Consider the following 23,976-nt stretch of genomic DNA (forward strand, 5'->3'; position numbering starts at 1 on the left):
CAGTAAGAGGCGGGGGGAGACTGGGACCATTTTCTATGTCATGAAGAGAAGCCAACATTCTCTATGATGCATGTAGATACAGGTGCTATTATCCAAAAAAGTTGTCATATTGGGCTCCTGATAACCACTGAAATAATCTCCTTTTTAAAAATTATATTGAACACATAGAAATCAAGCACTGTGTTTTTGCCTTAGTGAATGTCATCCCATTTCAGTTCTACAAGAATGGTGTGCAGTGGGTGGTTTTATCTCAAATGCAGAGGATGAAGCTGGGCTCAGAGACAGAATGCAGTCTGCTCTGGCCCCTGTTGTTATACCAGCCTATATCTTCTTCCAATCAATCTATTCTCTCATGAAGGTAATCTGGAACTAAATAAATGAAACGACCATTTATTCCTACCAACACAACAATGCTTTCTACCCACTCTGGGTGAGTAACACGGACTCACTGAGAGCCAGCTCCAGAAGGGACCCTGGAGATCTGGGAGCTTCCCTCAAGGAACATGCTGAATGGGGAGAGAGGCCGGTGGCCTAACAATGACTGGGAGTTCTGTCGCATGCAATGAAGAATTGCACTGCCCCGCTGAGAAATGCCCACCCCTCTATTTTCTGACTGGTGAAGAAACTAAGGCTCATAACTGAATCTTAGGAGTCAAGCTCTCAACTCCCAGTTCAGAGACAGCCACTGTGTTTTCAGTTGAGAAATAGAGAAGCAAAAAAATGAGAGAGAGAGATAGAGAAGCAATATATTAGAAATATATAGATATCTTATGTTGTTTCTGCTTTCCTGCACAACCCACCTCTGTTTACCAGCTCTGCAAAGGCCGATGGCTGTTCCCTGCACCTCTGCCTTCTTCTTTAGGCAAATATAATGAGCCTAAAGCAATTCACACATTTCTTTTCCTGTCCCCTCAGGTAAAGGGTTCTTCCCTACTACCTGAATTCAGCAGGAAACTTCAAATTATTCAAGAAAGATGTTCTGATTCAACCAACACCTACTGGATGCTTCGCATATGCCAGGCATTGAGTTTGGTGCTTGTCAATATATTATTTCATTTAAGTGTAACTCAACACTATAACATGGGTACTAAGTCCATTTTACAGATTAAAAAACTGAGGTTTTGTTGGTTTATGTAAATTTCTCAAGGGCTCATGCCTAGTGGCTGACCTAATGTCAGACCTAGGTGTCTCATCTACCACCATCTACCGTCACTCAGTTTCCTCTACCTCTCAGTTCCATCACATCTTTGCATCAATCACCTCCTCCTCAAAAAAGAGATAATCACAGGAAGTACCTTTCAAAGGTTAAGATTCTATCAGGTAGGTGAGTTCTCAAGAGATGTGAGTAAAAGAAAGACTCATTGAGACAGAATTTCTAAGAACTCTGGCCACATTTCTAGGTGAAAATGGCAGATTTATGTGTATACACATGTTATTCATTTGCCAAAGAAAAGAAACACGTCCATGGTGAACTGAAAGCTCCTGAGATAGTTGGGCACAGAGGAAAAAAAAAAATCAATGATGAAAGCTCATAGCCATTTACAAAAACATAATCTCATATACACATGCAAACACACACATGGTATAAACACACTGAAATGGTTACCTGTGAAAGCATGCTAGGGAATCAGAATAGGAAATAAAAGAATAAATAATATAAGAGAACTATGATTAACACAATGATCTACTCCTGAGGTTAACATTTTTTAAAGTTTATGGCAATTTAAAAATAAAGTTTATGAAAAAGATTGCCAATAAACATGATAAAATTCCCAAACCCAATGAGATGTGACTGTAGGTATGAAATTAGCAAGAAAAGGGAGAGAAGATGAACTTGCTAAAAGGGGTATCTTCTTTAGGAATTTCATAATTATGGGCTCTTGCTGTTCAGTAATTGCAAGAAAACCAGCCTGGCTCCAGCCCCCTTGCCTGCTGGGAGGGCAAGACAGAATTATGGACTCACATGAAGGATGGACACTGGTGGATAGCACCCATCAGAGTGCATAACAGGTCTGAGGATCCAGGTCAGAGACGGCCACCCCAGTTTAGGCTGCATGTAATTAAAAGGTGTGCATGGAGTAAAAACTGACCCTCACCACCTTGGGCATGTCATGAGGCTGCTTATTTGAGGCAAAATTCTTTATTGTTTTTCCTTTGTTCTTTTGGTTTTAAAATAATATACAGAAATCATGTAACTTGACCAAATAAAAAATAAATATCATAACATCTGGCCAGTGTTTAAAGTCCAAAGGCTTTTAGCGACTGTGTAGTGAGAGTACATACACATACACACAGAGGCAGAACAAATACTCTGATGAATAAAAATATGAATTTGAGGGCAAATGAGGCATGAAACATATTGGCCAATAAACAACACAGAAGAAGGCCATATTAAATTTTTTTTTAATCTAACCAGACTGGGAAGCATTTGAGCCAGAATACCCACCAAGACAAGACTTTCAAGGAAGTTGCATTTTCTAACAAGTACAGAAGACTGGTGTTTTTTTATTTGTTGTAACTCAGACATAAAGAAGCCTAGGATCTTACTGGACTGTGATTTTGAAGGTGAGACTGTGAAGGTTTAACATATCTAAAAACACATCAGTGAACTATCATGAAAAAATAAAATATGCCTAAAATATTTCTGTACTCAAACAGCTCTTTTTTTGAAAAGTGCCTCATCCAGGAGGCCCTTATGTTCATGAAGTCCTTTTTAATCCACAGAGCTCCTTCAAAACCATTTTGCAAAGTGGAAAGTACAGGTATTATTTGCTGGATGAGGAAATCAGAACAGAAAGTTCAGGTGATTTTCTCGAGCTCTTATGGTCAGAGATAGGATAGTCCAACTAGGATCTGGCATGTCAGACTCCTAATGTGGTACAGCCCTGCCAATCTGCCAGTCCTGTGAAATGTGCACTGTTTGGCCCCTGCTATGCAAAGCTGATTTCAGGAGGCCGCTTTGTACCAACACATCCCATATCAACCATCCGTTTCTCAAGGGAGGCAGGATGTTGTGGCGGCTGAGAGCTAGACAGGCCTGGGTGCAAATCCTAGCTCTATGAGATACCTGCTATGGGGCTTTGGAATGTTGCTGGCCTCTGTAAAACTGAGCTTTCTCTTCAGTAGTGATGATAATTACTGCCTTCCAAAGCCCTAAGCATAAAAAAGGCCTTGGCCCACAGTAAGCATTATTACAATTTCTCCTCCACAGTATGCAAAGGTAAAGAAGGAGAAGCATAAACTTTCAGGGCATGATCAGAAGAGGTCGTGCACAGGGCAGCCTGGGGCTTCCTAGTCAAGTCTCAAATAGAACCTCAAACAGAAGGACCTAGGAATGCAGACTTTTCCGTGCATGGAATTTATCACAACCAAAAGAACAATGAGAATAAATGTCTTAGAGAATCTTTCACCCCACCCCCAACCCACCACATGCACACCCAGAAGCACTGTGGGTCGAAAGAAAACGGATTCTTTCAAGATTCCCAGACCAGTCTGTGCAAAGTGAAAAGGTTTCCAGCCCCTGTCGGTTCTGAGAAATACCTGAGCCTTGCAAGGCTGAGGTCACCTGAAGCTCCTCGGGGGGCTCTCTGTCTGCACTAATTAGACAAAGCAATATTGTTTGAAAGCATTCCCTTCATCTGTCTTCCAACCTCTCTTTGCTCCAGGATTTGGGTGTTCGCAGGCCCAGGCCACACAGCCTGCCAGCCCTTCAAAGGCGGGAATAAACACAAGCTCACCAAACAGGTGGTGATGAGAGACGTGCCCAGACTGCCTTGGCCGTTCCGCTCTGCACCTTCACTTTCATTATCTTCATCATTTGTCAAGCAGAGGCAGGCTGGTGAGCCAGGGCTTCCAAACCTTCAAAAGGAAATACTGACTAAACGACCATGCTGCTGCTTCGATGACCTCCTCTTTACCTGCTAGATACCCACAGGGACTCACATTCTCAAAAGACGAGTCATCGTTAGACTTTGCTCACTGACATCCAGAGGCCCAAGGGAGAGCAAGAGAAATGAAGGGCCAGTCTTAGGAGGAGTTATGAACTGCACCAAGAAACTGGAAAATGCAAAATTAACTTTCAAGGGTCAGAACATACAGACAGGACCAATTCACTCAGAACCTGAGAGAAACATAGTCTTTATGATGATGAAGGAGTCCAAAATTCCCCAAGAAATTGGCTCCTAACCTCACTTCTTTGGAGAGCTCAGGTTTTCCCTATATACCCCCAAAACTCCTCTTGGAATTTTAGGAAAAGAGTCCCTAAACTGAAAGAGGGACAAAATGAAGTTTTTACAGTGTTGGCTCAGCTAATAGGCTTGTTGAAGTAGAAAAGAGTTTTTGCATGGAATGAGGAGGAAAGAAGGAAGTAAAGGGGTTGGGGTGGGGAGGGAAGGCGGTATTTTGTTTTTCTCCTTCCATAGTGGGAGAGGGCTGACCAGAAGTTGGAAGGTACATTGTTGTGGTGCCACAAATTTTGCAGCCCTGGGTGTTCCCAAAAAGTGCCCATAAACCTGAGCTCACATCTCGAGGTGGATCACAAGCCAGAAGGCTAAGACCTGAGCAGAGTTTAGGCCTCTTATCCCCATTCACTCTTCTTCCTGGTCTTCTATAACTCTCTTCCAGAAGTTTCCTGGAGAAGCTCTCCCAGCCACTCTCTTAACTACACTACTCCCATCCCCAAGTCACCTCAACATATGCCCCTCTTTGAGGAACAGAACTATAACTGGTTCCAAAACTGTTTCTATTCCCAGATAAGATACGACTGAAGGCAGAATATGAGCTTCCTACATGTGTGGATATTCCAGCACAGTGATTATATTTAAGGTTTTTTCCCTAACAGTAAAAGTTTCATTTATCTTTAAAGGTAACCTCGACAGGTCTACTCAAATAAATGAATATTTCCCTCTTGACAAATGCATCTCCCCACAATGCATCTGCATGACCATCTCATCTAAAAAATACAGAGGCTAACATGATTTTGACGCTAACCATCATTGAGAAACTCTCAGGGCTTTTTTTTTTTTTTTTTTTTGAGGGGTGTGAATAGGCATCTTCTTGTTCCTCACAAATTGGTCTCTAGCCTGAATGAGAAATGCAGGAAAGCACAGAGGTGTAAAGGCATGGCATGCGGAGGAAGACTAGGCTGTTTCTATTCAGCTGGAGCTCAGAGAAGGGCCACGGGGATCAGCACAAGATGAGGTAAGGAAGGCAAGCAGAGTTCATATTGGGAGGGTCTCCACACATTTTCTTTCCTACAATGGGAAGCCATCTAAGATATTTAAGTAGGTAATCCATGGGATTTGTATTTCAGTTCTGTGATAGTTTGTGGAGATCCTAGAAAAAGGAGAACCTAAAGAGAGAAGGAGTCAATTCTTCATTCATGAAGCAGACACTGAGTGCCTGCAATATGCCAGGCACTGTGCCAGGCACTGTGAGTCCAGTAATGAATGAAGTCAACACCATTACTATCCTGGAGCTTGCAGTCGACCAGCATGTGGCGATGGCACTGGACAGCACTGAAGGACCCAGATGCATTTATGATGTGCATGGGGAATGTTCTCAACACAGTGAATTTGAGATGTTTGTGAAAGAGCCACATGGGTAGGTACAAGGAGGCCTAGAGTCGGATATGCATTCCTACAAATTTAAACAGGAATAGAATTTCTTTTCTTTTCTTTTTTTTTTAAAGATTTTATTTATTTATTTGAGAGAGAGAGAATGAGAGAGAGCACATGAGAGGGGGGAGGGTCAGAGGGAGAAGCAGACTCCCTGCCGAGCAGGGAGCCAGATGCGGGACTCGATCCAGGGACTCCAGGATCATGACCTGAGCTGAAGGTAGTCGCTTAACCAACTGAGCCACCCAGGCGCCCCAGGAATAGAATTTCTAAAAGTCATTTCATCTGAAGAAAGTCTGCTTTCCTAATCATCATCTGTGGGTTTCTACTGAGAAGAGAACATTTCCCTTGAAGTTTTCCTTGTCAAACTGAGAGGTGAGTAACTTGCCCAAGTAATAGTGCAATTAAGTGGCAAAGTCCCAGGGTTAAACCCAGGCCTGTGGGGCCAGGGTATGCCCTCAAAGAGCTGGGTACAGAATAAAAGGTCTGGAGCACAAGCCCCAGGCCTGAATTCCAATTGTGGGACTCAGGCACCACTCCCCTTTTCTACATAGAAGTTGATTATTGCTGCCCAACGTTGTACAAAAGTCAAGGGAGAGCAGACATAAAACAGACCCGAAACAAACTCTCAGTGGGTCTTCCTCTTCTATAAAAGCAACCCTGACCATCAAACCACTAGCCATCTTTCCTACATCCCTTCTAGAGGCCAAAAACCCCTTACCTACAGAAACCAGCTCTGCTTCATTAACATTTCTTTCAGTGTCATTTACATATTTTATTCCACCCTCTCTAATTCAGCAGATCCTTCCTCTCACCCCATTCTGTTCTCAGAGTTTGCTAGTTCTTAGCAAAAATAACAGATTTACTGCTTCAGTTCCCACAATGCACACGTATTTATTAGGTCCTGCCTTAAAGCAAATTCAAACATCTTCTATGATCATTTTTTCCAAGTGTCAGAGATCTGGCAATCCAACTTCGGGATGACTCTTAACATATAGTCTACCATCTGGAGCTGGCTACCCGTAAGTTGTAATATTTCAGTGCCTTCCAGGTACTCTATATGACCCGCTAATTATCTGTCAAAATGTAGGCATCAGACACAAATCAAATAAGTGAAAAGAACTTGATCTAATCTCTGTTTTTTCCAGTTTCTGAGTCTCTGAATACCACATACATCAAACCTACGTCTTGCTCTGGGACAGCACATACATTAATGCATTCCCCAAAGCCCACAATTCTACGCAAAGAACTGTTTCCTTTGCTGCTGAGATTAATAAGCTGGTTCTCTTTCCTTGCCTGAAAATGTCTGAACAATGTACGGCTCACCTAGCCCCCTCCTTTTCCTGAGGGCATGTTGCAATGCCATGATATGAAGGTCTCTAGAACTTGAGTATAGCACTCTGCCCATGAGGAGAAAACTCGGGCTTAGAGGCAACTCTTGACAAGGCTATCTGATTTAATTTGTCCTCTCCTTTGTGGACAAATGTCCAAGGAGACAAGAGCCACCATAGCATTTAGCTTTTATTTCCCTTCCTGAATTCCAGGAAGAAGTCCTAAACTTTTGACAAGCAAACCAACTTCAATTATGTGGGAGATACGTACTCATAAATTCATTCAACCAGTATTTATTGAGCACTTACTATGTACCAGGTCCTGTGCTAAAATAGAGTGTAAACAAAAAACATGCTATTCTATGGTGACTAACATTAATTCCTGAAGATTTTATATACTATCAGTGGCCTTTATTTGATGGGTGTTTGGTGTAATCAACCCAAATCGTCAATATTAAAAGGAATTCAGCAATTTTTTAAAAAGTGTACTCTTATATTCCCATGGTGCTTTAGGACAGGGATTTTTGTCTGTACTATTCAGGTGGTATCCCTAGCATCTTGAACAGTGTCTGAAACATAGTAAGTACTCAATAAATACTGAACAAATGAATAATGCTCTTGACCCACAGAGAAGAAGGCAATTATCTTCCATATCCCTTAACCAAATAAGTACTTGGGGAATACTAGCACCATCTTCTAACCAACAAACTTAGGAGTAGGTCTACTTTGTAGTCATTGGAAAAGATGTTTCAATGACATTGACTATGATATCTAGCTGTGTGGAAAAGCAGGTTACAAAGCAATACATTCAGTGTAAGCCCATTTTTAAGCCAAAATGTAAATTATGGCTCTTCTGGGTGATGGGCTTTGGGGTAGTTCTTATTTTTCTTCTGTGTATTTTCAGTATTATCTAAATTCCCTGCAATGCACATTTAAAAATATTACTCTAAAAGAAAGTTCATAATCCAAATTTTGATCTGATTTTATCTTCAGTTTGCATTTAGAATCTACTCAAGGCCTTCCATCTAGCTAGAAATTGCAAAAACTCTATTGTAGGAGGTAAGACAGAATGATGAAGTTCCTAACAGAGGCTGATATTTCATACCAGGCCTGGAGAGAAGAGAGGTGGCCCTAAGAATCATCAGATAATGACCAATCAGTGACCTGTGTCAAAGAGCTAATTATGCCAGTTATAACTCTGGGAAGGTCACCTACAGAAATAGGAAAGGTATGAGCACAGAAAAGACAATGCTCCAAAGATGAAAAGAGATCTTCTTGAAATCCAGGAGAATAATGCCACCAAAATCCTTTTAACAGTAATCAGCTATATTTCATTGGTTTCCCAAAACAGACTTTTCCTTTTTTTTTTTTTTTTTTTTTAATTTTCTTTATTTGAGAGAGAGAGAGAGAGAGAGTGAGCACAAGTGGGCAGAGGGTCAGAGGAAGAGGGAGAAACAGACTCACTGCTGATCAGGGAGCCCGATGCGGGACTTGATCCCAGGACCCTGGGATCGTGACCTGAGCCAAAGGCAGTTACTTAACCACTGAGCCACCCAGGTGTCCCAAAACAGACTTTTCCTAAACAAGATCAGGAATGTAAAGCCAATTTTTTTTAAAATTGCTATTCTTTCTCTTTTTTCTCCACTTTCTCACCTAGGAAAAAGGTTAACTAAGATTTCAAAGCTTAGCCTAGCTGCAGCTTCTCTGGAGTTTGGCAGCTGTTGGGTTTTGGTGTGTGAGTGCCAGTTATTTGCTCTGCCAGCAATGTGTTAGGATAATCACCCACTGAAGGATTTCAACACATTACATTTCCCCAGAAGCCTTTGTCTAACAAGGTAATTTATGACCTGTTCAGGAATCTGGTCTTTACAAAACAATAAATTCACACTTGCACTGGACTTCAAAGCTGCTATTATGAGCCTCGGTAGCAGAAGGCATCCTGTAGCTCAGAGCCAGATCAACAGATAAGTGAGTCTATAATGCTCTCTTTCAGGCAGGCTGCAAAGGGGACAAGGCTGACAGCCACTGCAGCAGCATTTGGCTATTCTTGCAAAATCTGACCCTAAAACTGGGTCCTCTTGACAATGTTAAAATCATTTCACTCACTCTACAGAATGTAAGATCTATAGGATTTAGGAGGTTGACAAGGAACCAGGTGTTCCCGGGCAGCTACTCCTGCCCTTGGTAAAATCTCACTGGAATGTTAACAGAAGCCCAGTCCTCCAACCCTGTAGCCAACCTAAGCCCAAAAAGCCACTTTCTGGAAAGGGGGGCATAAGCTTCTCATTGTCTCCAACTGTTTCAACAGGTTCTTGAAGCCAAGGGCATTTTTTCTTTTTTTGAAGTATAGTTAACATACAATGTTATATTAGTTTCAGGTATATAATATAGTGATTCAACAATTCTGTCTATTACTCATTGCTCATCAAGATGAGTGTACTCTTAATCCCCATCACCTATTTCACCCATCCCTCCACCCACCCCCCTCTGGTAACCACCAGTTTGTTCTCTGCTTTTAAGAGTCTGGTTTGTTTTTTGTTTGTTTCTTTCTCTCTCTCTTTCTCTTTTTGTTTGTTTGTTTGTTTGGTCTTTTTCTTGGTTCGTTTATTTTGTTTCTTAAATTCCACATTAGTGAAATCAGATGGTATTTGTCTTTCTCTGACAGACTTATTTCACTTAGCATTATACCCTCTAGGTCCACCCATGTTTCATTCTTTTTATGGCTGAGTAATATTCCATTGTGTATACATATACACCACATCTTCTTTATCCATTCATCTACACATGGACACTTGGGTTGCTTCTATATCTTGGCTATTATAAATAATGCTGCAATAAAAATAGGGGTAAAGCCAAGGACATCTTGCCCATGCACAAATCCTATGCCAGGTTTTTCAGAGCGTGGTCTGTATCCTGCTTACACGAGAATCACCTCAGATGCTGGTTTAAAAAACACAAGTGCCTGGACCCCACTTTGGACCTTTTGTATCAGCTCCCAGCTGCTGGGCCTCAGAACTGGCATCTTTAACAGTCCACGTGATTCTTACACACACTAAAATTTAAGAAACACTGGGGAGGATGTAGTAGATCAAACTAAGAGTTTAAGCCTGGGGGCCTTGGGATGAGCAAGATCCAGATTCAAATCTACAAGCCACAATTTATTAGCTGTGTGATCTTGGACAAGTGTCTGAATCTTTCTGAACTTTGGTATACTGATATGTGAAAAGAAAGAAATGTCTCCTAGTTCTGTAGTACGGAGTAGCTTCTGGCTTTGAAGATATGCCCTGCCTTTCCCTTGAGACTTCTTATGGCTCTTTTTTTTTGGTGTCTGGCCTCTGCCTACAGCTTCCCTGTTGCAGTTTGCCTGGACATAGTAAGCTATCAGGTTTACCATTCCAAGCAGCTCCCCATATTACAGTTCCCATGAAAATACAGGTCTTCTGTTTAAGACACAGGACGCATAATGCAGCTATACTATTGTCATTTCTTTTTCCATTTTTTAAGCAGAACCCATTTTTCCCAATGCTATCTTTCATAGAACTTTAATTCATTAATCAGATATTTTTTAAAAGCAGTAGCTCTAAAGGACAGTGGGAAAGGTTTCAATTTGGAGTCCACTTGTCCCCTCCACCCCACCTCAAAGGCCCCTCAAGTCCTCAGCTGGGAGAAGTACGTCTGGAGGTGAGGCAGAGAGGCGGGAAGAAGAGAGTGAGGAGTCACATGGTGCCAAGATGATATAGAAGCTGGTGGTATCAGTACCCACACTGGGTGCACAGAACAGGGAACAAGTTTGCAGAGAGAACAGAATGAGCTCTGTTCCTGATATATTTAGCTTGAGGTAACGTGGTGACCAGATGAGGACACTTAGCAAGGCACTTGGAAATTCACACCTAGAATTGCAGGAAGAGATCCAAGCAGAGATAGAGAGCTGCTTCTTACTTCTCTCTAAATCAGTGGTTCCCAAACATGCTGTACCTTGGAATCACCTGGGAGCTTTAAAAAGAATTTATGCCTGGGTCCCACCTCCAGAGATTCTGATGTAATTGGTCTGTTGTGGCTGGATATTCAGGAATTTTAATCTCCCCAGGGGATTCCAGTGTTCAGCTAAGTTTGGTAACCACTGCTTTCGGTGGAAAAGAAAAGATTTGGTCCTCATTTAAGCATAACTGTGCACATGTAGGAAGCTTTATTCAACATCCACACCCTTGGAATTATATTTAAAAAGGCAGAAATCCAAATGTTAATTACGATTTGTACAGGTGACCCTTGAACAGTGGGGAGGTTGGGGGCCGTCAACACTCCCTTTCCCCCATGCAGTAAAAAATCCGAGTATAACTTTTGACGCCCCAAAACTTTACTAATAGCCTACTGTTGACTGGAAGCCTTACCGATAACATAAACAATTAACATATATTTTGTATGTCATATGTATCGTATACTGTATTCTTACAATAAAGTAAGCTAGGGAAAAAAAGAACAGAGAAAATACATTTGCAGTATTATACGTGTATTTATTGAAAAAAAAATCTCCATATAAGTGGATCTGTGGGGTTCAAAGCCCTGTTGTTTGAGGGTCAGCTGTATTAGTTTCCTGAGGCTGCTGCAACAAATTATCACAAATTTGGTGTCTCAAAACAACAGAAATTTATTCTCACACTTCGAAAGTCTGAAATCAGTATCACTGGGTGGAAATCAAGGTGACACAAAGACCACACTCTCTCAAGAGGCTCAGGAGGAGAATCTGTTCCTTGCCCCTCCAACTTCTGGTGGCTGCCAATATTTTTGGCTTCCTTGTGATCACATCCTTTCAATCTCTACCTCTGTGATCACACTGCCTTCTCTTTTTCTGTGTGCAAATCTCCCTCTGCCTCTTATAAGGAAATAATAGGATTGCATTTAGAACCCACCTGGAAAATTCGGGATAATCTCCTGATCTCAAGATCCTTGATTTAATCACACCTGCAATGTCCTTTTTACCATATTCGGTAATGTTCACAGGTTCCAGGGATTAGGACCTAGTATCACTGAGGGACTATTTAATCTACCAAGGTCAGCCCTCAAGGATTCGCATTCCTCCCACATGCAAAATAAATTCACCCCCATCTTACTAGCCTCTAAAGTCTCAAGCCATTAATGGTACTAGCTCATATCCAAAATCACATCTGGGTGTGAGTCCAGCTGTCATTTACTACCTGGTGAACTTGGCATCACATTTAGCTTGCCTGAGCCTCAGTTTCTTCCCAGGTAGAATGAAGATAATGACAGCACCAATTTCAATGAGGTTTATATAGTTTATATGAGATAATATCTGTAAAATATTTATTTAGAACTGGGCTCGTTGCTAGCAGATCAAAAATATTGGCAACTGTCTTAGTTTGTTCAGGCTACCACAACAAAGTACCAAAGACTCAGTGGCTTATAAATGACAGAATTTATCACTCACAGTTCTGGAGGCTGGAAGAGCAAGATCAGGGTGCCAACATGGTTAGGTTGTGGTGGGAGCCCTCTTCCAGGCTGCAGATGGCTCACTGTGTCCTAACATGGCAGAAGGAGAGCTCTCTCAGTTCCTTTTATAAAGGCGCTATTCCCATTGAAGAGGGCTCTACCCTCAAGACCTAATCACCTCCCAAAACCTCACCTCCTAAAATCATCACTATGGGGGTTAGTATTTCAACATATCCATTTTGAGGGGCCATAAACATTGAGTCCATTATAGTAATGCTGATTAATAATGGCAAACCTTATGAATGTTATCCCAAGAACTGAGGCCCACAACAGGTTATGTGATGAGCTGGTGGGTTTGTAACTAATACTACTAATATCAGCTAAAGATTATGTAGCTCTTTCTCCCAGGCACTATTCTATGTGTTTTACAGATATTGACTCATTTGGCTTTCGGAAATAACCGTCTGAGGTAGATACTATTATTATTCTTATGTTACAGATGGACAGTGAGAGAGAAGTTAATCCCAGGTCACACAGCTAATAAGTGGGGGAGCCAGGAATTAAACCCAGGCAGACTAGCTCCACTGTCCTTGCTTACAGTCACTATATCATCGCAGCTTTCACTATAAAAGGGGTAAGTTGTGACACAGCAACCTGTCCAGTCTTAAAGGTAACTTCTGTGATTTCTGGCTAGCGGATTTCTAAAGCCCATCCCAGCTTTAGCATCTTAAGTACAGCCAAGGAGAAATTTCTGACTTCCTCATTTGTCCCTGGATAGGAGAAATTCAGACTTCAGTGGTTCCAGCTGTCAACCTCCTGCAGCCTTTGGGCAAAGGAACACCCTGACAAGTCCACGCGGTTAACACTGGCACTAACCACGTGGTTGCCAGATTAGTGAGAGCTCGTGAACAGGAATCAGGACGGTCTGGGATTCCCACCCAAAGCCAGGCTGCAGAGGCCTCTAAGGTTGTTCTTTGGCCAGGACGTGGTTGCAAAGTTTACACTTAAAAGTCCATTTAAGAGGATTTAAAAGAAACAACAGCAGAAGCAGGTGGAGTAGAAGTGACCTAGTCACCTTTTGCCCTTAGTGCTGCATCGACAGCTGGGAAGAACAGGGCAAGCCAGCAATACTGGATCATAAAGCCCCGTAACTCCCAGCCGGCGGTGGCTCTGAACAGAGTGCCTGCCAGGGATTCTGCTCTGTAGCAGTGATCCACAATGAGGGAGAGAACTGCAGCTGGGACTCAGAGCAGACATGGATGGGAGCAGTTCATGTCAGTAGTTGAAAATCACCGGCAAAGGTGATTTGACCACTTCATTGCCAAACTGAAGAGGTCTCTTCAGAGTCCAGTTTAAGCACGTTGCTTTTAGGGGTCTCAGGTTTGATGAGGGGCAACAAGTTTCGCAGAGAATTAAAGATTAGCTGCCTACAACATTGGTTTTCTTTAAGCAGTTCAACTGCCCATCTTAGTTGCTTTATTAAGTTTATATCCTGAGCTATCCTTCATGGGAAAGTGAGATCATAAGAACAAATAGAAGTGGCAAGGGAAGGAGACTTATAGATAATTCCTGATTCAAAACCAGGAATATGTAGGGATGCCTGGGTGGCTCAGCTGGTTAAGCATCCATCCGCCTTCTGCTCAGACCATGATTCCGGGGTCCTGGGATCGAGCCCCTCAACGAGCCCCACATCGGGCTCCCTTCAGGGAGTCTGCTTCTTCCTCTCCCTCGGCCCCTCCCTCTGCTTGTGTTCTCTCTCTCACTCACTCACTCTCTCTCTCAAATACATAAAAATCTTTTTAAAAAATCAGGAATATTTAGATTTGAAAAGAAAATATGATGTCATCTATTTTGATATAAAGTGCCAAATTCAAATGAATTACTGTTCTTTAGTAACCCTGCCCCTCCCCTCACACCAAAGGAAAAAATATTGCATGTTATCCTATCTTTTTCCAAAAAGAGATTTTGGATAATATTCTAAATGCTTTTTAAAAGCCACTGGCGGGCGTCTGGGTGGCTCAGTTGGTTAAGCATCTGCCTTCGGCTTGGTCATGATCCTGAGGTCCTGGACTCGAGGCCTGCAAGCCCCACATCGGGCTCGCTGCTCAGCGGGGAGTGTGCTTCTCCCTCTCCCTCTGTTCTTCCCCCCTGCTCATGCTCGCGCTCTCTCTCTCAAATAAATAAATAAAATCTCTAAAAAAAATTAAAAGCCACTGGCTACTTTATATCTAGGATTATAATTAGGGTGACTGGTCATTGCTATTTGCCTGGGACTGAGGTAAACTTTCAGTGCTAAAACCAGGAAAGTCCCAAGCCAACCAGGGCAGTAGGCCACCTTAATTATAGAGGAAGTAAAAGATAGTAATATGTAAGGAGTGAGATCACACACTGGTGTCATATTTCATATTGACTTTTCTGTTTACTACTCAAGTTACTCAACTACTTAATATCACAAATAAAGTCAAAGTTTATGGGCCATTTCTGATACCTCTTCCAAAATTGCCAACCTTTGTTGTAGAGAATCCTTCACCCATCCCCATCTACTCTCCTGTATCAGGGTCATGTCAGTTCACAAAACGGCGACCACAGTATTATGTTACTAATAAGAGTAAGAAAATTAGGCCATTTATCCCATTTCAAACCAAGAATGTCTTTTCACAGAAATCACCGTCTTAGATTTACTTTTACAACTTAGTCTTTTGAAAAACACTATCCATTTTCCTCAAATTTACTCAACTGAATCTATTCATAAAAAGGGCTATTTTGATACGTTGGCCTGCCACACCATTGCTCACACTCATGTACACACACACACGCAGACATCTGAAACCTGTTTTAAAGAGAACAAGTTTAAACAGATTTAACCTGTGATATATTAGAAAGAACACAAGCTCAGGAATCAGACTAATCTGATAGAGGGAATGCCTAATGCTTCCTGAAATTCCTCCTCTAAAAATAGACTTGTAATTCTCACCACAACATAAAATATTGGTTAAATAAGGTTGCTTGTTTATATAAGAGTCCAGTTAAAATGCCAGAGTTCTAACTATCAAATAAATATTCTTTGTTTGTTTTAAAAAATATAATGGCATCATTTTGCAGCATCTATTGTTCAATTTGACTCTTACCCTAGGAATTTAAGTTTGTAAAAACTTCACATACAAACTGCCGACTTCTTTGTCACTATGGATTCAAACAGGAGTTGGCAACTGAAGAGTAATAATTGATAACTGTTCATAACTTTATAAATGAAAAGATCTGAAGCTTAAAAAAGACATTTATTCTTCTCTTCCTGCTGGGAACATGTATCTTCTGCAAAATTAGGTACCCTTGTGATAAGAATGACGTTAGAAATGATGTCCCCAAATAAAACTAGCAGCAAAGTAAATATGCCCTCTAATTTCAACCATGCAAAATGCTCAGGAGTCCTGAGGCACTGTGACAAATTATTTTTCTGGGTAACCAAGAGATAACTTCCTACTGAAATTTCTAACATTCATTTTTATTTTAATATTCTAATTTGCCCCAAATGTTAGTGAGTTGGCCTTTGATTCCATCAATACCTTGTCTTTGGTCAACACATTATTATAAACAATCTTTGTTTTGTAGTTGCAGGAAATGGAATTTTGGCTGAAAGAGTGTATACTGACTGCAGATCAGTATACCACAGTAAGTGGTTCTTAAAACACAGTAAGTGGTTCTTAAAACATATTAAGTATTTGTGTTGTGATTTAAAATTATGAAGGAAAGAAATCAACATTTACTGAGTAACTGTGCAGACTGTATATTGTAGGTGTCCTACTGCAAGGGATTTCATCCTTGCACATCCTGAGGGATAACAACCATCCGTTTCACTCTTGAGGAATCTGAGTCGGAATTAGACATTTCCCCTCTTTCAGGTCTTACCCTGAAGTCTACGCTCTTTTAATATTCTACAGGGCAAACCTGTTTCAACTTGTTCTATTCAAAACAGGTTGCAAAAGTCTATAAAGAGGGAAAAAATTCATGACTTCTCTAAGAAAAATCTCTTAAGCTGTAGAGGCTTAAAATGTTGTAGGACATGTTGTAGGACCTAGTTTCAGTTTTAAGACCTTTTATTGTGTATTCAAAATGTAACTAAGATGTCTAAAACTTAAAGTGTGCAAAACCAAATTCCCTGTCTTCCCTCATTAAATCTACTTTTACTCTTTTAGCCAGAGCCTGATTATGGCAGGGGGTGGGTGGTGGTGGTGAAGGGGAGGGACAAACATACTAACTTAAGTGTTGTCTCTGCTCAGTGCCAGCCATTTCATATCATACCCACCCCAAAACGTAGATATTAAAATTTTTACTTTACAGATGGGAATAGTAAGGCTAACGTCTTGTGATGTTACATCCTAGCTGTCTGATGTCAAAGCTTATCTTTTGTTTACAATGAAATTTTCGCCCACCATCCACTATAAAACCTAGAAACTTAGAAGTCAACATAAACTTTTTCTTCTTCCTTCTCACATCTACTTGTTCACTTAATCCCATTAATTCTACCTCTCAAACAGATTGCTTTGTCCCCACTGCTATTACCTTGGTTTGGGTCTTACCTAAATTCCTTACCTGGTCTCTAGCAAAATTTTCCTAACTCAACTCTTGGATGCCTGTTTTTCCCCACACCCACATACATATATACCCAATACACTAAATTGTACCTTGATGAACTTTTGTAAACTCCAAATTGGTCATATCCCTTGCTCAAAATCTTTCAATGGTTCACCATTCTTTGCTATATAAGGTCCAAACTCCTTACAGCAGAAAAGGCTCTTCATTATCTTGTCTCTACAATCTTTTCACTTATCTCCAATCCTTCCCTCATACAACCCCACCAAATCCCTTATAGATCCCAATTCAACTACAAGTTTCTTGAGCTCCTGCTATGTGCCAGGCACTATATTAGCCATGGGGACATAGCAATGAACAAGACAGAGATAGTCCTTGGCCTCGTAGAGCTAAGAGTCTGAAACAGACATTAAAGTAGCAGGTAGCAGGATGAATACTATAAAACAGTAAGTACAGAGCACATGGCAACAAATCACACGGAGGAAAGTGTGATGTTTCACCTGAGATATAGAGAATGGCATAAGTTAGTCCAGCAAAGGCGAGAGGGGAAAACCCACTGAGATAAGCAGTACTTCTGTGCACAACCAATGCCTTTGACATATTTCCATGCAAGTTGCTACGTTGTGCTGGACTGGGCATCTCTGCGATCTGCACTACACTGAAGACTTCTAGAGCACAGGGCCAGGGCGCTAGTCACAGTTTATAACCTAGTCAGCTACTGTGCCTGGCAGGCCTGAATGGTCAAATGTTTGTCGGTAATAAGGGTGATGACATCAGGCACCTTGTACGTGATACTACTGTGACATGTTGGTAAATTACAGATAAATTGTATATCACTTCTCCAAAACAGGTAATATCCTTATTTTTATAGATGCAGAAACTGAGTTAAACTCATCCCCAAAATTAGATATTAGCCAGTAAGAGGGAGTCAGATTCAATCCCAGGTCTATTTGATTTCACAGCCTTTCCATCCCACTGCAGCACACTGCAGCTGATACTTAGAGGGCATACTGTGACTATAAGCAGCTTTGTTAGGTGTTAAGTGCCAGGAAAGAAAGAAGTTTTCCTTATTATTGTTAATAATTTGGCCCTCCACACCACCTGGGAGTTTCGTGAGTGTCAACCTATTCCCAAAGCTATTTTCATCTCTGGGTACACAGAAAAAGTCCAGTTTCTGGTATAAGACTGAGGACCAGATGACCATAAGTAAACCAACTCTTTGCCAACTAGCAGCTTTTCCCTACCAAAAACTCTTCTTTAACTATCGAATCTCCTTCTGTCAAACTTCACCTGGCATTAAATGTTTCAGAGAAGAGCTGAGGACAGTAAGTCTTTTTTGGGGGTGGGGGGATAGCAAGTCTTAACAAAAGGCCACTGCGCTGGATCCCTGATAATCTGGAGAGGAGCAGTCCGGAGAGCAGTGAGGGTGTGAGCCAGACTGCAAAGGGCTAAGGAGTGAGAAGATGGGCAAGTTGAAGTAGCAGGTAATGTGTGTGGCAATACTAGCAGGAGCTGAGAGAGAAGGTATTTGTCAGGTCTGTAGACACCCATATGTGTTGTAGAGCAGAGGAAAGGAGCTAGCAGAGGGCAGATTCAATATGCAATTCAGGGGTGCGTGGGTGTACGCTCAAAGGATGGGGAGGGATTAGTTTTGGCATGATGAATGACGCCTATCATCAACAGATGAGACAAAAGGAGGAAAGGGAAGAATTACCATGGAAAAGATTTGCGATCAGAGGGAACTGGAATCCCCAGTATTAAAAGAAAATTCCAGTTTTCCTTAATTTCTTTACTAAAGGGTGCATGAGACACTTCAGTAGCTGTAAATTTTCAAGCCCCCAGAAGTGCGTTTTGCAGAATGTCTGTGTGTGACTTTGAACAAGAGCTAAAGTAGTAAATTTTAAGAAGCTGCCTGTGGTCATGGCTAGAAGGCTAGAATATAAGCATGTAATGTGGAAAAAAGAACAGGAATTGGGTATGCTGGGGACTGGGAGCATCTGAAAGGAAAGAGGAGTAAAGTGGAGGATAAGTAAGGTACATAATCATTTTGTTCTTATATTCATTGGGCCCAGGCCACATAAATACAGAAAATGTTCTTCCTTCATTCAGTATATTGCTGTGAGAAGACCACAATACAAACAGTTTGGAAACTATAAAGAACCTTGTGTTATTGTTAAATAGATGGGTATGTAGGTGGACGGGTACATGGGTGGAGAGACAGTTGGAAAGATAGGGAGGTAGAAAGGCAAATACGATACCTAGAGAATAAAGAACAGAAAGACATCATATTGAAGTATTTCAAATATGTCTCCTGATTGGAAGACTATTACATCATTAGGCAGATGAGGAGAAAGGCAAGTGATCTTTTCTCTGACTTTTCACATTTGGCCAATGTCAGGAAAGAGGGTTAGAGAATGTCAAGAAGTTTTATCCAAAATGTGTTTATTTCTTAAGAGCTAGGAGTTACACATGATAAACATTTTTGACAGTGTAGGCAGTGGAAAGATGTTGGATATTGGTTTGTTATAATTTCAAACCCACTTGTTTATGACTTAAGTAGAGTTGTTTTGATCTAAGGGTGAATTTGTTTACACTGAGGAAGCTGTGTCAGGATGTTGTCATCGACATTTGTTGTTGATAAGCACTCAGTTGCTCCACTGTTGACAGGTGCCACTGGGGCTTATCATAAGAACATATGGAAGAGCAGCTATGGCATAATGGACATTTCAACTTTCAATGACAAGAATCTGTGAGGACTTACTGAGAGTGTTTGGTCTGGGCAAGTCTACTGTTCATTGATCAAAATAGCTCTCCCAAAATCTTGAGGCACTCGCTCTAGCCGTGGCATAGCCAGGCCACTCTTGGTCAGCAGTGGTGTTCAACTGTGCAGCAGTTTTGGGAAGAGAAGGAACTTCTGCTCCTGCCTTGGTGAGGCTATTCCTCATAGGCAGTATCGTAAGCTGCATAACGGTCCCTGGAGTAATACCTTCTGAGCAGCTCACCTTGCCTGCCAATACCGGTGCTGTCTCCGGCTAGCTACTCGCCCCACTAGTGAGGGACCTAGGCCGGCAGCTGATGTCCAGCTTTAACTTGGAAGGACCGACTACCCAGAACCAACCTGTAGAAACGTACACCTCAGTTAAATGTAACCTTTATTTCTTTCATCTCCTCTTTGCCTGGAACAATAGTATAATTAATCTATCATTGTTTGAAGTAGGTTAGGTCTTTAATGGCCTATTAAGAGACATTATCCTATATACTACTGGCTTGTGAAATACTATTATTTCAAATTATAATTCCTGCAGTGAACTGGTGTTAAATAAATTATTGGCAAAGACAATCTCAATCCCTGAGTATTTGCCTTGAACAAAATAAGAAAAGAACCAAAGACTTTTTTGGCTCAGATAGCCCTGGCCACTGGAAGCCATGGAAAGGAAAATGTGTACAAAAATCATGAGCAACAAAGATGAGAGGATGTAAAGACTCTTTGTGAAGCAAAATCGACAATCAAAATTTAGGTTAGCAGGAACAGATATTAAGCTGAAATCAGAGAGATGACACTAAGTGAACCTGAGTTTAGAGTTTTAATTCTTGCTCCATATATTATGAACTTAAGTTTGTAATGGATCTATAGATAATAATTACATACTTGTCTCGCTAAGTTTTACTTTTTAAACTTATATTTCTATTTTGATGGAGATATTCATATATGTTTTCTAGGAAATTTATATTTTAGTGTGAACACTTCTCATCTATTATCCCCAGTAGGAGAATTTCATTTCCAGGAGAGCAGAATCATTCTTCTTTAGGATAATTAGAAAAAAAAGAGAAGGCACAGGCTTCCAGTTATAGAATAAGTAAGGCATGGGGATGAAAGGTACAGCAATAGGGAATATAATCAATGGTATGGTAATAACATTGTATGGTGACAGATGGTAGCTACACTTGTGGAGAGCACAGCATAATGTATAGAGTTGTTGAATCCCTATGTTGTTCAGCTGAGACTAATGTAACATTGCGTGTCAACTATACTTGTTAAAAATTAATTTGAAAAAAAAGTGGGTGCCTGGGTGGCTCAGTCGGTTAAGCCTCTTGACTCTTGATCTCAAATCGGGTCTTGGTCTCAGGGTCATGAGTTCAAGTCCTGCGTTTAAAAAAAAGGGGGGGGAAGATGGGAACCTGGGGAGGAAATTGTGAAATAATGTCACTGATGGAGAAGGAAAAGATATAAATATGTTCTAGTAATCTCTACACCCAATGTAGGACCCGAACTCACAACCCTGAGATTAAGATTCGCATGCTCTCCTAAGTCAGCCAGGTGCCTTGGAAAAGATATTTTTATAATAAAGCTGTACAAAATATCTATATGCCTATAATTCCCAAATTTATAGTGACAGCTTACCTTGTACCTCAATTTGGACCCAAATATCCAGTTGCCTCTCTTGGCTGCCTTACATACTTAATTAGCATATCCAAGATAGAACTCCTGATCTACTCTTCCAAACCTACTCCTGTAGCTGCCCCCATCCCTATTAAAGTCAATTTTACTCTTCTAATTGTTCAAGCCAAAAAACTGTGAAGCAATCCTTGACTTCACATTCCTCATCTGATCCATCAATAAATCTGTCCTCTCTTTTCAAAATATACATCCAGAATCTGACTCTGAGCCCAATAGCCTCTTCATTGGTTTCCCTGTTTTCCATCCATGCCCCTCTTTGGCCTATTCTGAAGACAACAGCTAGAGTAATACTTTTGGAGCATAAGTCATACCATGTCACTTGTCTCATAACTTTCCCATAGTTGCCCATTTTCCTTAGATTAAAAGCCTGGCCATGGTCTACAAGCATTTACATTTGTTCCCTCTGCCTGGGATGTTCTCTGCCTCAGGCTCCCCATATCCACATGCTCCTCCCTTATTCTCCTTAAGCTTTTACTTGAATGTCACCTTCTCAGTGAGGTCTTCCCCAGTTATATCACTGAAATTGCAAACTTATCTCAGCCCCATTTTCCATTTCTTAGCATCCCCTGCCCCCTTCACTGATTTATGTTTCTCTGTAGCACTAACCGTTACCTAAATTTATATATTATTTATTTATCTTACTATTGTTTACCTACTCCCACTAAATTTGTAAGCTATATAAAAGCTGGAATTTTTCCATCTTGTTCACAGCTATACCTTCAGTCCATTAAACAATGCCTAAACAGTAAATAGTAAGCATTCAGTAGGTGTTTATAGGAGGAAGGAAAAGAGGAACGAAGGAATGAACCAACCAAGAGCTTACAAATGTGTTCCACCAGTGTCTGTGGAATGGTAAATATAAAAATAATTTGTTGGAAGTGAACTCAATAACTCCTGAACAATATATTCAGAAAAGCATCACGCGTTAAGAGAAATACAAGACCCAAGCAAAAAGACTGCTTAGTATGCATATCTGTAAACACACACAAACACATAAACATGCGCACATATACAGAATGAATTTACAAGTCTTCTAATGAAACTGCAAAGAAACAATTTTCTATAGAACAAGAGATAGTCACTGGAAACCAATGATAACAATTTCATTATTACTAGTTGAACAAAGTATATAAACATCACTGAGATTGCCTTTAATTGAAGGTGTTGTCTCTAGTGTTTTAGCTTCGTAAATACATTACCATTTAGTGGGCTTTTACTCTTGGCTCCCCAATCGTATTTTTCCCCTCGAGTCCCAAATTTCTTAATTTCAAATTTTCTTACAAGAGTAATTATCAGGAACTAAACCCCTAAGCTGTAGAGGGACTTCTGTGTTCCTTTCTAAGCCTTAAAATAAATGACACCTGAATTTATTCTCACCTATTGTTAAAACAAATATCTGAATGAGCATCTCCAATGTTGGAGCTCATGATTGTTCATTTGTACAACTTGCATTGAGAGTTGATGCTAGGCAAGATTTCATTTCTCCTCAATCCCATGAGATAGCAGATGATATCACTATTATTTCCTTTTCCCAAGTGAGCATTAATTTAGATAAATAATAGCCATAAAAACAAATATAAGGAAATAGCAAAATAAATTCAAAGAAAGAAACAATGTCATTTGGGCATTCAACTCTTGGTTTTGGCTCAGGTCTTGATCTCAGGGTCCTGGGATCAAGCCCAGCCTCAGGCTCTGTGCTCAGCCCGGAGTCCATTTGTCCTCCCCCTCTGCCCCTTCCCCCACTCCTGTGCTCAATCTCTGTCTCTCAAATAAATAAATAAATAAATAAATAAATAAATAAATAAAATATTTTTTAAAAAACGAAAAAAAGAAATAGGAAGGAATTAGTGAAGATAAGAGACAATTTATAAAATAGAAAAGAAATATGCCATAGAAAAGATCAACAAACAAGAATTGGTTGTCTGAAAAAGTTAATAAAATTGATACGTTGCAGCTGATATTGATCAAGAAAGAAAAAAGGCACAAATAAGCAATATGAGGAATAAAAATGGAGACAACACTACATATTCTTCAGATAATTAATAGAGAATGAGGATATTATGAACTACTTTTTGCCTATATATTTGATGGTTTATATAAATGGACACATTCGTGGAAAAATTTGACTCAAGAAGAAACAGAAAACCTGAATAGTTGCAAATCCATAAACTGAATTCATAGTGTAAAAAATCTTCCAATAAAGAAAATGCTATACACCCTGCTGGCTCTTGCAGCAAGTTCCACCAGACATAAAATTAAGATATAATTACAACTTTACACAAGCCTTCAGAGAACAGAAAAAGAGGCACATCCCCCGCTCACATAAAACCAGTATAACTTTGATTTCAAAACTTCACAAGAATCATAGATGAGAAAGGCAAATCATAGGTCAATATCACTCATGAACATCAATACAAAAATTCTTAAATTATTTGTAAGCAAAATCCAACAATATTTGCTTTATATCAGTATGCAAGCTTCACATTTGATCAAAGTAATTCTTAACAAATCAGTTAGGTGGAGACTCCTTTATCTG

General features: G+C 40.5%; 1 long non-coding RNA gene across 2 annotated transcripts in view; it reads right to left on the reverse strand.

Annotated features, from left to right (window-relative positions):
- LOC118003095 overlaps positions 1-23,976 on the reverse strand; it is a 307,841-nt gene that overhangs the window by 156,346 nt on the left and 127,519 nt on the right. The window contains exon 6 of one of the 2 annotated variants that reach the window (XR_004677268.1): positions 12,390-12,481. This is a non-coding gene — a long non-coding RNA (uncharacterized LOC118003095). Of the gene's footprint in view, positions 1-9,851; positions 12,482-23,976 lie in introns of those variants that run through there. The other variant, XR_004677267.1, reaches the window with a different exon arrangement.

The sequence above is a fragment of the Mirounga leonina genome, unplaced genomic scaffold (assembly GCF_011800145.1).
Source record: "Mirounga leonina isolate KUSES-001 unplaced genomic scaffold, KU_Mleo_1.0 Mir_91, whole genome shotgun sequence".
Taxonomy (NCBI): Eukaryota; Metazoa; Chordata; class Mammalia; order Carnivora; family Phocidae; genus Mirounga; species Mirounga leonina.